This window comes from Brachyistius frenatus, unplaced genomic scaffold (genome assembly GCF_029030835.1).
Source record: "Brachyistius frenatus isolate BFR_SWC_R1_liver_20210118 unplaced genomic scaffold, ASM2903083v1 Contig_137, whole genome shotgun sequence".
NCBI lineage: Eukaryota > Metazoa > Chordata > Actinopteri > Embiotocidae > Brachyistius > Brachyistius frenatus.
In genome coordinates this window covers 280,482-292,781 of record NW_027210736.1, presented here as the reverse complement: position 1 = coordinate 292,781, position 12,300 = coordinate 280,482, and the positions used below count along the sequence as shown (strand labels likewise).

Here is a 12,300-nt window from a genome sequence, read left to right as displayed (position 1 = left end):
GCTGCATGTGGGATTCTCATTACATAATCTTAATGTACGGTGCAATGTGTTTTTTTTGTTTTTTTTTAGGTTCTTCAGAAAACGCGAATCCGGATGACTCTCGGTCGCCGACGAAGCCGTGCAGCGTTTTCTTAGAAGCTCAAATCCAAGAGAGACAAATGCGGCTATTGAGAAACACGGAGCTGGTAAGGTGAGGTTTCAATCCCTCATAAAGCAGCAGCAGCATTTCTCGGTAAACCTTGACCTCTCTATCGAAGTCCGTGACTCACCAACTGTGATGTCACCTGCTGGTTTGTGTTTCTAAAGCATCGAGTTCAGCACTTTGCTGTTTCAGAGCCTGTAGTGACCATATTTGGTCGAGCCGGGGAGGAGCGAGCGGTGGCTCTGACACTACGCCCCGCCCCCCTGTAGCGGAAACCTGACTGCACCACAGGCCTGTCAATCAAGCAGACACGCCCCCAAACATACCACTCTTTGAGGCCTAACATCTGATTAATAATGGCGATTATTTTCAGACAGACCGGCAGAAAATGAATGAGAAGGAGAGACTTAAGCGAATGACACCATATAAAACACGACTCGTGGAAAAATGAGCTGACTTTGTATTTTATGGGAGAAGTTGGAGCCAACTCACTGAGTTTCCAGGTTTGAAAAATTATACGGAAGTGTCTCCAGCTGCAATACCAGCGAGTGCCACTAGAGGTCGGCTCCAAAAAGCCTCCGGCTCCATAGACTCCCATTCAACTTCTCTCATCAAATCCAAAGTGAATAAAATGTGTCCATCAGTTATCTCGGTGTTGTTAGCTAAAGTCACTCCTTCTTCTTAGTTTTCTGGAGGTCCATCTGAAAATAATCCCTCATTCATTAGAAAAGAAGATTCAAGAAGACCTGTTTTTGGGGGCGTGTCTGTTTGATTGACAGGCCTGTGGTGCAGTCAGGTTACAGCTATCGGTGGGCGGGACGTAGTATCGTCAGGTTTCCTATCAGATCGGTCAGATCCACCGCTGGCTCCTCCCCCAGCTCGTCCAAATATGGTCACTTCCTGCTCCGAACTAGCAAAGATGGTGACGGACAGAATCTGAACTGGAGGCTTCATAACGTTCACAAACCAACGGGTGACGGGAAACTGGATCAGCACCTATCACCGCGTTTTTACAAACACAAGTTGTACACGTCAACACAAACGTGCCACTAAACTGTTGTCGGACAGAATCCATCGGTACGTTTATCGTGTGCGTGAAACATTCGTTTTTTTAGTAACCTGAGCAAACGACATGTTCTGAACGACGCACCATTAAAGAGGCTACCAAACTGCATTGTGGGAAATATAAGCTCCAGGAATTTGCGACTGTTACACAACAGCTGAAATTAGACAACCAACGTCTCCATGATGGGACTTTTCCAGGACGAGTTACTGTAAAAGAGGGAAAGAAGCAGCAGCCAACAGTCCGACCGCGACACATTTTGACTGCCGATCACAAGTTTCTCTGCTCTACATGAGCAGTTTGAGCCAAGCTGGCAGCGAACCAGGATGCTGGACAATCCTTTGTACTCTCAGAGCTGATCCGCCTGGCAAAAAAAAAAGGGCTTTTTGAATTTTCACAATCCCCAAATAAAAGAGTTACTTTTCTGCCATTGCTTGTTTCTGATGCTGCAGTTTGGTGCTCTGCTTATCTTTGGTAGATTTGTATAAGTTGAGAAAAATGAGAAAAGTAACATCGAGCCTCAATAACATGGGTCGTGCCGTGTTTTGGGGAACGTGAGGTCAAACTTTTCGAGCTTCATTTAGAAGCTGTCAATCAATCAGCCGCCTGCCGATCGCTCTTCGCCTCGGTGTGGAAGCGGAGGGAGGGGCGAGCGAGTTTCTCTCTCTGCAAACACATCGACTGCAGCTTTCACACAAAGAAAATGAAAAAGGTCTAATTTTGGAATTGAGCATGTGATTTTTTTATTTTTTGGGGGGAGGGAAATATTTGATTTCCAGAGCGAAAGGGAAGAGCGTACAGTCTGATGTGATTTAGCAGGCAGAGCGGCTTGTCATGCAGCATTATTAACAGTCATTTTTACCCACAGTGCAACACGAGGACACCGCCGAGCCGCTGCACATTTGCTCGCTCACCTGACGAGGTGTTTGCTCGGCTTTGAGTTTAGTTCTAACCTTCAGAAATATCAGCAGAGCTCTTTGGCATCAAATGAGGAACATAAATACGTTTCCAAGCATAGATTGAGTCACATGAGAGTTTTCACTCCTAAACTTGCAGAACAAATGTCTTATTTCAAAGTCATTTTTGAAGAAGAGATCCCAAAATTGGAAACACTGACTCAGAAAAAGAAGCACTTCTGTTATGAGGAATAACAACTGTACAATTTGTTTGACTGGGGCTTCGAAAACAAGACGTTTTCCTGCATTAAATGACACAATAAATTGCATTTTTGTGGATTTTATTGCAACAAAAGTGAAATAAACAGATGTCCTACCTAGTTCAGGTGGGGCTCTTGTGCTTTGTGTCCAAACTTCAGGAGACAGCGTCTCTGCGCTTCCAGGTTTACAGGTCGTAACCCCCCCACACACACAGTCAGATGATGCGTTCACTGACTCCGGCCTGTTATATCCACTGAGTCTTTATTGGAAACTGCTGCAGCTCCTCAGATCGCGTTACATCCCCTCACGCATCGACACTTTTGTTCTGAACCGATAGTCCAAAAAGCACACAGTGATATCAACGTCTATAAATAACTCGGCGTGTTGGTGTAACTGCAAAAAAAATACAAATAAACAGCACCTGCCAACGACTGTTTACGACAAAAACGTGCGTCTGTCTGGCCGTCTGATGAGCAGCTGACTGGCTTCCTATAAGGCCGTGTTCAAGTTCCAGACAGAAAAGTATTGCTCGAAAAAAAGGTCAGCCGAGAAAAGATCAAATAAAAAATGGCATCAAGACGACTCAAACTAAAGCAAAGTCAGTGAATTAATTCCATTGCAAAAGCCCGGTACTGCAAAAAAAAAAACAACACTTCCATGTTGCAAGTGGATGAAGGTTGATTTACGACCTTTAAATATTTCATAGACAAATAGGTATATGAATAAGTGATAGCACCTGAAAGCAGGGCTCTTCCAAGGTATCTGGATATATCCCAGAAAGTAAATTAAAAAAAGACTTATATTAAGAAGTACAGTGCTATACAAATATCACAGAAAACTATAAATTCTATGTTATATTCTAAAGAGATATTATAGCCTTGCAATATTTAGGAGATTACAAAATACCATCAAGTGCAATAAGGTGATCATAAAAGTCTACTCAGCATCACAGACACACTACACGTCCCTATAGAAAGATTAGAGGAGTATTATTGGGGATTTCTCTCCTGGGGAAATCTGACTTATTAACTACAAACACGTTAGATTATTGAGCAAAAAAATGTTTAAGAAAATGTTGTGTTGGCGGGAGGATGTCCTTTCAAAAGATTCCTGCACAGGTAAATCTGCAACTGCAGGCCTTCACACTTTCCCTCCCACCCCCACCCCCCAAAAAAGTGCTGAATTTACCTTTAAGGTGACCCAGAAGTGCCACACTGATAAGAGAGCCCGGTGACGATTATTAAGTAGGCCACTGTTCGTTATCTCGCATCTCCAGACTAGTTAGTGAGAGGACAGGAACAAAAATAAGTAAATAAATAAATAAAAAAAACACTCCCAAAGTCAGCTGAGTGTTATGACTTCACACTGAGGCACCGTTCATCCTCCCCCCGCCTCCCCCCGGCAGCAGCAGCCTGCTTCTCGAGCACCGGCAGCAGCGGCTGTTCCGCGGCGGGCAGTCCGGACGAGAGCTCCTCCTCCCCGGCCTCTACCTGTCCCCTCTCCCCGGTGCCCTCCTCCCCGACCCTGCACTCGCGATTCCGGTGACCGACGGGAGATCCGCTGAGGCCAATTTCTCTCATCTTTTTAGACGGGGAATGTTTCTGCGCTGCTCTCCTTTTTAGTGGGTGTCCGCCTGGTGCATGTAAAAAAATTTTTTTTTTTTTTTTTTTTTAATTAATTTTTTAAAAAATCAACTTTTGCAAAAAGGATGGGTTTCGGGGTGAGAGTGAACGCGTTTTTTTTTTTTTTTCTGCTCCGGAGTTTTAACTGCGATCAAAAGCTAGAAGAGGGAGAACAGATGCATGTCTGGAGGTGCAGCCGTGTGTGTGTTTGTGTGCACGTGCGTGCCGGAGCCCCTGTGTGCGCGGAGGAGCGGTGCGCCTTTCTGTATGTGCGCCAGTGGACAGGCTGAGCAAACGCACTTCGCTCTGCTGTCTGCTGCGCTTCCCCCCTCCACCCCCCCTCTCTCCTGATCGGACCGCTCCAACGTCAGCCCAGCGAGCAGCCAGCGGAAAAGAATTATAAAACGGAAGCTTTAATTTCCAATGCAGGCAGAGAAATGTGGACCAACACCACAAAAAAAAAAAAAAAAAAAAAAAAAAAAAAACCAGAGGGAGAGGGAAAAAGTAGTCTTAAAGACTGCAATGCCTACAAACTGAACGCGTGCCAGCAGCTGACAAGGCAGCACACGGAAGAAGAAGAAGAAGAAGAAGAAAAAAAGAAATATGAGGCGGTGATGGTAACTTAGTCCCTCGTCCTCCTTCCCACCAAACGGCAGTTCATCCTCAAGTATATAATCCGCCTGGCGAGCGATGGATGGATGGATGCAGAGTCTCCTGTCTGCAGATCATCCTGCACAGGTGGACAGCAGTGCAGTTCGGGGAGGGAAGCAGCAGCAGTGCACCGATGCCCTGCGCTTCAATCTCTCCCTCTGCCTGCCTCTCTCCGTGCGTTTCCAGCAGCAGAGAGAGGAGGGAGAGAGGAGAGAGAGGAGAGAGAGGGATGTTTAGAAGGGGTGGGGCTGGAAGGATCCCTGCTGGGACCTCAAGTGATTTTAAGCCTTCATCACTTTTTTCTTTCCTTTTTTTTTTTTTTTTTATCCTCTTCTTCCTCTTTTCTCCTCTAATAGCCTCTCATGTGTTTACCTCTTTCCTTCTGCTCTCACACACAAACACACAAACAAACAAACAACACAACACAACACAACACAACACAACACAACACAACACAACACAACACAACACAACACAGTGCCATGTTCAGAGCTGTGGGGGGCTGGGGGCGGGCTACTGTGTAGGAAGCATGTTATTATACGTCGTCCGTACCACCTGCCTGTGCACACGTTGTTCCACATCATGACCCATCACAACTAGAAAATGATTTCATAAGAGCATATTTAAATCCGCTGCTTCTCGGTGAGTCTGACTTCGTACGACGGCATCAAGTACTTTTAATTTTTTTTAAATATTTATTTCTTTATAACGACATCGCCGTTGACTGTGGGGGCTGTCCGCGACGACAAGTAATCAGCACTTCCACAGGGGTAAACAAAAAAAGCAAAAAAAAAAGCGTATCTTAGATCTGTTTCCATGACAACCGTGCGGTTTGAAGCAACTTTTTTTTTTTTTTTTTCTTTCTTCTTTAAAAAAACGTCACTGTTCATGTTGTCGTTTGGACTCGCCGCACCGGAGGCATACAAATAACATGACCTCAACACGAGTGGTTGGATGTATCTTCATTCATGCTTTTCTTTTTTTTTTTCTTTTATGTGTTTAGTTTCATATCAGAAAATGAAGATGTCGTACGGTATTCTGCTGGAAGCGAGACTTTACGTGGGTTTAACCTCCATCTCTTCCTGAGCTCTGAAGACTTTCCGCTCCTCAACAGAGACTTCGGGATTTTTAGGGATTCCAGCGAACATATGCGCTACTTCACCCCCTCCCGCCTCCCCCATAGATTCCTTCCTCCCCTGTTGTCTTTCCTCCCTCCTGTTTCTCTGTAGCTCTCCAACACAGTCTTGTCTGTCTGCTCTATAATTATTTCCATGGTTACCATTAAGGATGTGAAGCTAAGCCTGATGTACCACGGTAGTAATCTTTCCCTCTCCTCCGCCTGTTCCCTGTCCTCTCCTCTTCATCTGTCGCTTCTTCTTCTGTTCTCCTCTGCAGCCTTTCTCTCGTCTTTTTTTTTTTTTTTTACCCCTTTGCTATACAGGCCATCTGCTTAAAAAAAACACCAAAAAAAACACCAAATCTGGAAGCTTAAACAGCCCCATTACACGCAGAAAATTCATACAATCCATATGTAAGCATGTCAGGCAGTAAAAGCTGTCCCAAAGAGAATCATATCGTGTTCTCGCACTGTGACGACACAGCGAACACAACGAAAAGCTTGTAGCTGCACAGAAAAAAAAGGTTTGACGTTCAGGTCTTAATGCTTTTCTTCCTTTGTGAGTAGAAACTCTGTTCTTCTTCAGCGAGAAACATAAGTGGAAGGCATTACTGCGGGGCACCAAGTCGGAAACAAACTGCAATTTACAACTCTGAAAGGACATCCTGCATGAAGAGCAGAGCTCACAAGTCGCTTTTGTGAACAGAATTGTGGGAAAAATAAAGCCTGACACAAACAATGAGAGCTGACCGACTGAGGCGTCGTGAGTCATCAGTATAAATGATGACCAGCCGTGAAAGAAAATATCTCCTTTGATATAAAGTCAGAGGCGGAACAATGACTGCGTGAAAAAGTAAAAGCTCCAAGCTCTCGGAAATACATTTATTCACTCATAAATAGAAGTCATAGCTTTGAATAAAGACCGGAGAGAGCTTCAAATCCACCAGGACCTCTAAAGTGCTCTAATTAATGAATTATCTGGTTTGTTTAATCCATTCGTACAAAGCAGTGGTAAAAAAAAAAAAAAAAAAGGACTATTTCACAGGCCAGGAGTGGTGACCTCTTTGCTGGTTGCCAGGCAACCTCACCGTAACGATGAGACTCAAGTCACTCAGGTGCATTTGGATCCAAATGTTTTCATGCACATTTTTTATTTGAGTTAAAAAAATTTAAAAAAAAAGAATAAAACGAGGCAAAAATTGGAGCAGCTTAATTATTACGAAGATATTTTTACACTTAAACAGTTGATAGTAATAACTTTATTTACATAGAAACTTTCAATAACAAAGTGAAAAGTGGTTTAAAGACATAAAAGCAAAATGTATTTCTTCTTTTTGCTATATTTATTGATTAATATATCAGTCTGTTTTTTTTAAATTAATAAAAAAAAACAAGTTGTGACAAACTGCAATGAGTCAGACTTTGACTGATTGATTATGATGGACATGAAGCATGTGACTTAAAGTTCTATTAAAGCTTTAACCAGAAATGTGGAGTGATGAGGAAACGGCAAAACTCCTTCAGATAATACAAAATAAACATCATCCATCAAATTCATATATTCCGTGCTGTTTTAATTACATCACCTAATTGTGTCCTGTCCTTCTGCACTGCTTTAAGAGCACCAACTCTGAATTTTTGCATGATTGTAGTGAAAAAATACATGTTATTATTTAAATCTTCTGCTGCTGATTTTTGGGGAATCAGTTAAAAATTTGAGCTAAATTAATATTGTGAAGACGTTTCTGCTAGTTTTTTTTTTATTACGGCTTACAGACGCTATGTTTGGACACGGCCAGGCCACAGAGACGGTATTTTCCCCAAAACGTTCATCAACTATTTCTTTAATGAGTCCGAAAGTTAAAAAAAAACTTTCCAGGTGTCATATTTCTGCAATGAAAAAGCGTTTAGACTTTACTGCTCCGATTTGTGCACCTTTTAGCCCTCAGCAATTGATAACCGAGGCTCACAGGTATCGTCGAATTTAGAGCCAAAATTAGAATAATTAAACCCACTCCCCATACAGTGTAACCCTCCATTATTGTTTTTATTACTCAGGAGGCATCAGCGATAAAGGACCACTGTGGATATCGTTAAAATATAAAAATGGAAACCCATGATGGTGAGAAATGCTGAATCTGACTCTACACTACTCCATCCTGAAATTTAATTAAGTTTTACATTAAGACTGCATTCAGAGGTTAATATCTTGTTAATGCGATTCTCTGATATAGATTTGAGTCGACACCCTGCCTGCACAGTCAAAGGTTTTGGGATTCCGACAATTTTTTCTGAAACCATTTATACCAGTGAAAATCAGTAAAAGAATAATTTAACTGTGTGTTCTTTCATAAAGTGGAATATTAGAAATTATAATTGAGACAGTCATTTTGTCTCGGTGAGAGATTGCTGCAGTATCTTGTTATTTCTCTCGCCCTTTGTGCTTTCTGCTGCCGTTGAACAAAGTCATGATCACTCATGAAATGACTGCGGTGAGCTCCAACAAAGAAACTAAACATTTCGTTAATTTATTTCAACACAGTATTTTGTATCTCGGTCACTAACCGAGTTTTGTGCATTTTGTTGGAAAAAATTAGGCTGATGCCTCAAGCTGCAATACCAGCGAGTGCCACTAGAGGTCGGCTCCAAAAAGCCTCCGGCTCCATAGACTCCCATTCAACTTCTCTCATCAAATCCAAAGTGAATAAAATGTGTCCATCAGTTATCTCGGTGTTGTTAGCTAAAGTCACTCCTTCTTCTTAGTTTTCTGGAGGTCCATCTGAAAATAATCCCTCATTCATTAGAAAAGAAGATTCAAGAAGACCTGTTTTTGGGGGCGTGTCTGTTTGATTGACAGGCCTGTGGTGCAGTCAGGTTACAACTATTGGTGGGCGGGACGTAGTATCGTCAGGTTTCCAATCAGATCAGTCAGATCCACCTCTGGCTCCTCCCCCAGCTCGTCCAAATATGGTCACTTCCTGCTCCGGACTAGCAAAATGGTAACGACAAAATCTGAAAACGAGGCTTCATAACATTCACAAACCAACGGGTGACGTCACTGCTGGTTGCCGCTTGGTTAAAACACATTAATAACAGTCACAATGCCAAAGCCTGGTTTTGATTTTCCTTGCTAGGCTATTTTGTTCATTTGATTACGAGAAGGAAAAACAAATGGCTGCAAAGACACTTTGTTTTACAAGAAGAAAAAACATTCGTCCTCAGATCATAGTCGTGATAACAGACGTATTCTTTCAAGAGCCATTAGTTAACTTCTAACAACTCAGAGCCCAACTCTCAGGGAACCAGAGCCTTCATCACAGGTCCTATCACTGGATCCCACGCTGCCATGTCGACCAGACATCCCCCACCTCTTCGCTGTCAGTCCAAAACTTGACCGAGTGGAATCGCCTCTAATTCCGGTGGAACCACTGCCGAGCAGACAGCGGCTCGTGTCGGCCTCCGATGTGTCAGATGGATAGATAACGGGAGGTTGTGGCTGACAGGAGAGGAAGGAAGCACAAGAGTCGTAACAGGAAGCACACTGTGACAACCAGACCCCCATAGAGCCGGAGGAGAAGATGGAAAGACGGGTTGGGGGGCCGGCTGTTGCATTGTAACAAGTGCCGCTAAAAAAGTCTTGTATTCTGTGACGGGATGATGGATGGTGGAACAACGAGGACAGGACTATACATGCGCAAACCGCCACCTTGCTGGGCCTGATGCCAAAGCCTGACGGCAATGGAGTCTGGACTATGCCAGCGTGGAACGGGCTGCCATGTGCACACAGCCATTTTTTTTTTTTATTCCCTTTTAATCTTTTTCTGGCCCGGCAGGGATGCCCTGATCAATTTGGCAGCAATCTGACCTGGACAGTATTTATTACGACTTGAATAAATGGTTTAAAATGATCACAAAAAAATAGCTTAAAATAGCTTAAGGCTAAATAAATATCTGTCATTCAGAGTTTCAGCTGCGCAATCAATCGTGGCTGCCCGGCCTCGATGCCAACTGGGATGTACAACATCTCCTGCTGCTGTCTCGTCTCACAGAAACTCAGGACGGTGCTGCTGGCAGAGGAAACACCGTCGGGGTTCGAATGCCAAACAATAATGGAGGCCCATGTAGGTATTGGAAGGACTTTAAGTCCTCTACTCTTTGGTAAATTGGCATTAAATTTGGTACAGATATTCAAGGCATCTTGAAGGTGAATCCTAAAAACTGCTGTAATCATCTGACTTTTCCTTTAGTATCATCAGCAGATCAAAGTTTTCACGCATCCTGTGAAATATCTCAATATGCAAGACGGAGAGGCACAAAACTGAACTTTTCCTGGTGCCCAGAGGATGTCTCTGAAGACTGACTTTACACTACCGCCACCATGTGGTTGAGAATTGTAGTTTTTAGTGAAATGTCGAAACAAAATATTGGAAGAAATTAAAATAGTTTGGAAAATTTGTTTTGGCTTCTTATCGAGTTCACATTGGGAATGTGTGGGGATAAATAACTGTTGCAAGGCAAAAAATAAAACTGCAATTTTCTCCTACGACTATTTTGCAGAAAGATGCTTCTGCTGACTTAAATAATTGAACACAAGACGCAGCAAGTTGTCCAAGAGTCCAACCTGGAAATAACGTGTGCATGCAGAAATGAGTAGACGTTGTTGAAATGACAGGTTTGTTACATGAGACAATACTAAAGAATAGAAACTGCTGATTCTGGTGATATTCGATCAGCCATCAGTATCAACTCAGCCAAGGATCAGAGCATTCCTGCTATTCAGGAAGTCCATTTCCTTTTTTTATTCCAGCATCTCACTGCCCTTGAATTTCAGCATTTCCGTAGCAGTTTGTTTTAGAAAGCATCCTCAGGATCACATCAACAGCAGTCACAGGCTTTTCATTCTTTTGCCCTAAATTTGAATATTTCTGCCTGCCGTTCTGCTGATTCAAATCAGAGCATTTCCAAATGAAAGCCCACATTTTTAACCTTTAAAATACTGCCACCTGCCAACGAAGCACCGACCACCCACATAATCATCTCTCCGCAGCTCTTGTTTTCTGCTCTCCAGTTATTGCAAAGTCATTTTGTGAATCATCAGCGCTCGTCAACTGTTGCCGTGCCAGAGGACGTGGAAGGATTTGAAGGGGTGACCATCAAATCCGCCGATGCCAAGTCCGTCCTCAGGTACATCCTTGTGGGAAGCAATCTCTCCGAGTGAGAAAGAACAATCCTCTCGAGGAAGCAATACAGCTTAATGCTACACTCTGAGATCGACTGACAACGAGGGTGCCATCGGTTCAGCCGTGCAGTTTGGATATTACATGATGCTTTCATGATGAAACTCATGACTTCTTGTTTGAAACTCGTGACTTCTTGTTGGTCTCGTCATCCATGATTTATCTTTCTTTGGACTCATATTGAGAGCTAGTGATGCAATGGAGTATAGTGCAAATCTAACATTCGGGGTCATATCTTCAGTGCTTAATATCAAGATTTCATTAAAGATAATTCCTCTGTAGGCAAAACAAAGACCTGCGCATCCTAAAAAATACTAAAATACGTGACATCAACCACACGATCACTTTAAAGTGTAAAGACAGCGAGATCCCTCACGAAGTTGAGGAAAAAACTAAGTGTGAAGCTCCAACGAGACATTTTTAGATTTGCTATTTTCTAAAGACACAAACACATAATGTCTGAGCACTGACATATGTTAAACCTGCACGACAACAGGAACATATTGCCGCCTTTGACACATCCACCTACACTCGACTTGGAAACCAACCACTTGTAGGAATGCTGTGCTGCGTACACCGTACAAGACGTGGCTTGGCTCTGCTGCTTTGCCTCTTTTATTCGGCTACAAGAGGTTCATTGATGCCAAACAACAAATTTAAGGTACTCTGGCCAAACATTAACCGCCTTTGTTCAGATGGTGATTTCTAAAAGTAGTTTCTAAAGCTTGACCAACATCCGCATCTGAGTTACACACATTTTTGTGTACACAACTATGTAAACGGTCAACAGAGACCCTTGAAAGTCTTCATAAAGTCTACGGCGAAGAAGCGACGAGCCGGGCGAGGTGTTCTGAGTGACGTTCAACGTTTCAAGAGGGGGCGGAGCTTCACTGTCCGAGACCGAAGAAGAAAACGCGTCAGGTCAGGAGGCACCGGGAGGGTTTTCTTTGTGTCACCGTGCATTCGTCCCCCAGAGTCAGACTGTCAACACCGAGTTCTACCGGGAACCTTCTGAGTTTACACGATGAAACTTCCAGTGAGCTGGGAGTGATCTATCGCTGCACAACGGGAGCTACGATGAAAGGGATGGAGGTCTGATATGAAATCAAAGTACAGGTTTTGGTCGTTAGGGCTGCAGTGTCGGAGCTTTTTCATCGTGCCATTTACATAATGGTTCAATTATTGTAAGCAGAATAAATGAGTTCTAAACTTAATGTTGAGTAGTGAGGCTGAACAAAAACACACACACACAAACACACACACACACACACACACACACACACACACACACACACACACACACACACACAC

At 43.2% G+C, this 12,300-nt stretch overlaps 1 protein-coding gene and 1 long non-coding RNA gene across 16 annotated transcripts in view; one reads left to right on the top strand and one right to left on the bottom strand.

Annotated features, from left to right (window-relative positions):
* The window catches only part of LOC138630626 (uncharacterized), a 203,408-nt gene that overhangs the window by 57,381 nt on the left and 133,727 nt on the right, over nucleotides 1-12,300 (top strand). The window lies entirely within an intron of this gene.
* Nucleotides 1-12,300, bottom strand: part of syngap1b (synaptic Ras GTPase activating protein 1b) — a 129,111-nt gene that overhangs the window by 57,073 nt on the left and 59,738 nt on the right. The window contains exon 1 of one of the 15 annotated variants that reach the window (XM_069715048.1): nucleotides 2,479-4,843. The exons of the other annotated variants lie outside the window; for them this stretch is intronic. The gene's annotated coding sequence lies outside the window, so the exon portion shown is untranslated. Of the gene's footprint in view, nucleotides 1-2,478; nucleotides 4,844-12,300 lie in introns of those variants that run through there. 15 annotated transcript variants of the gene reach the window in all.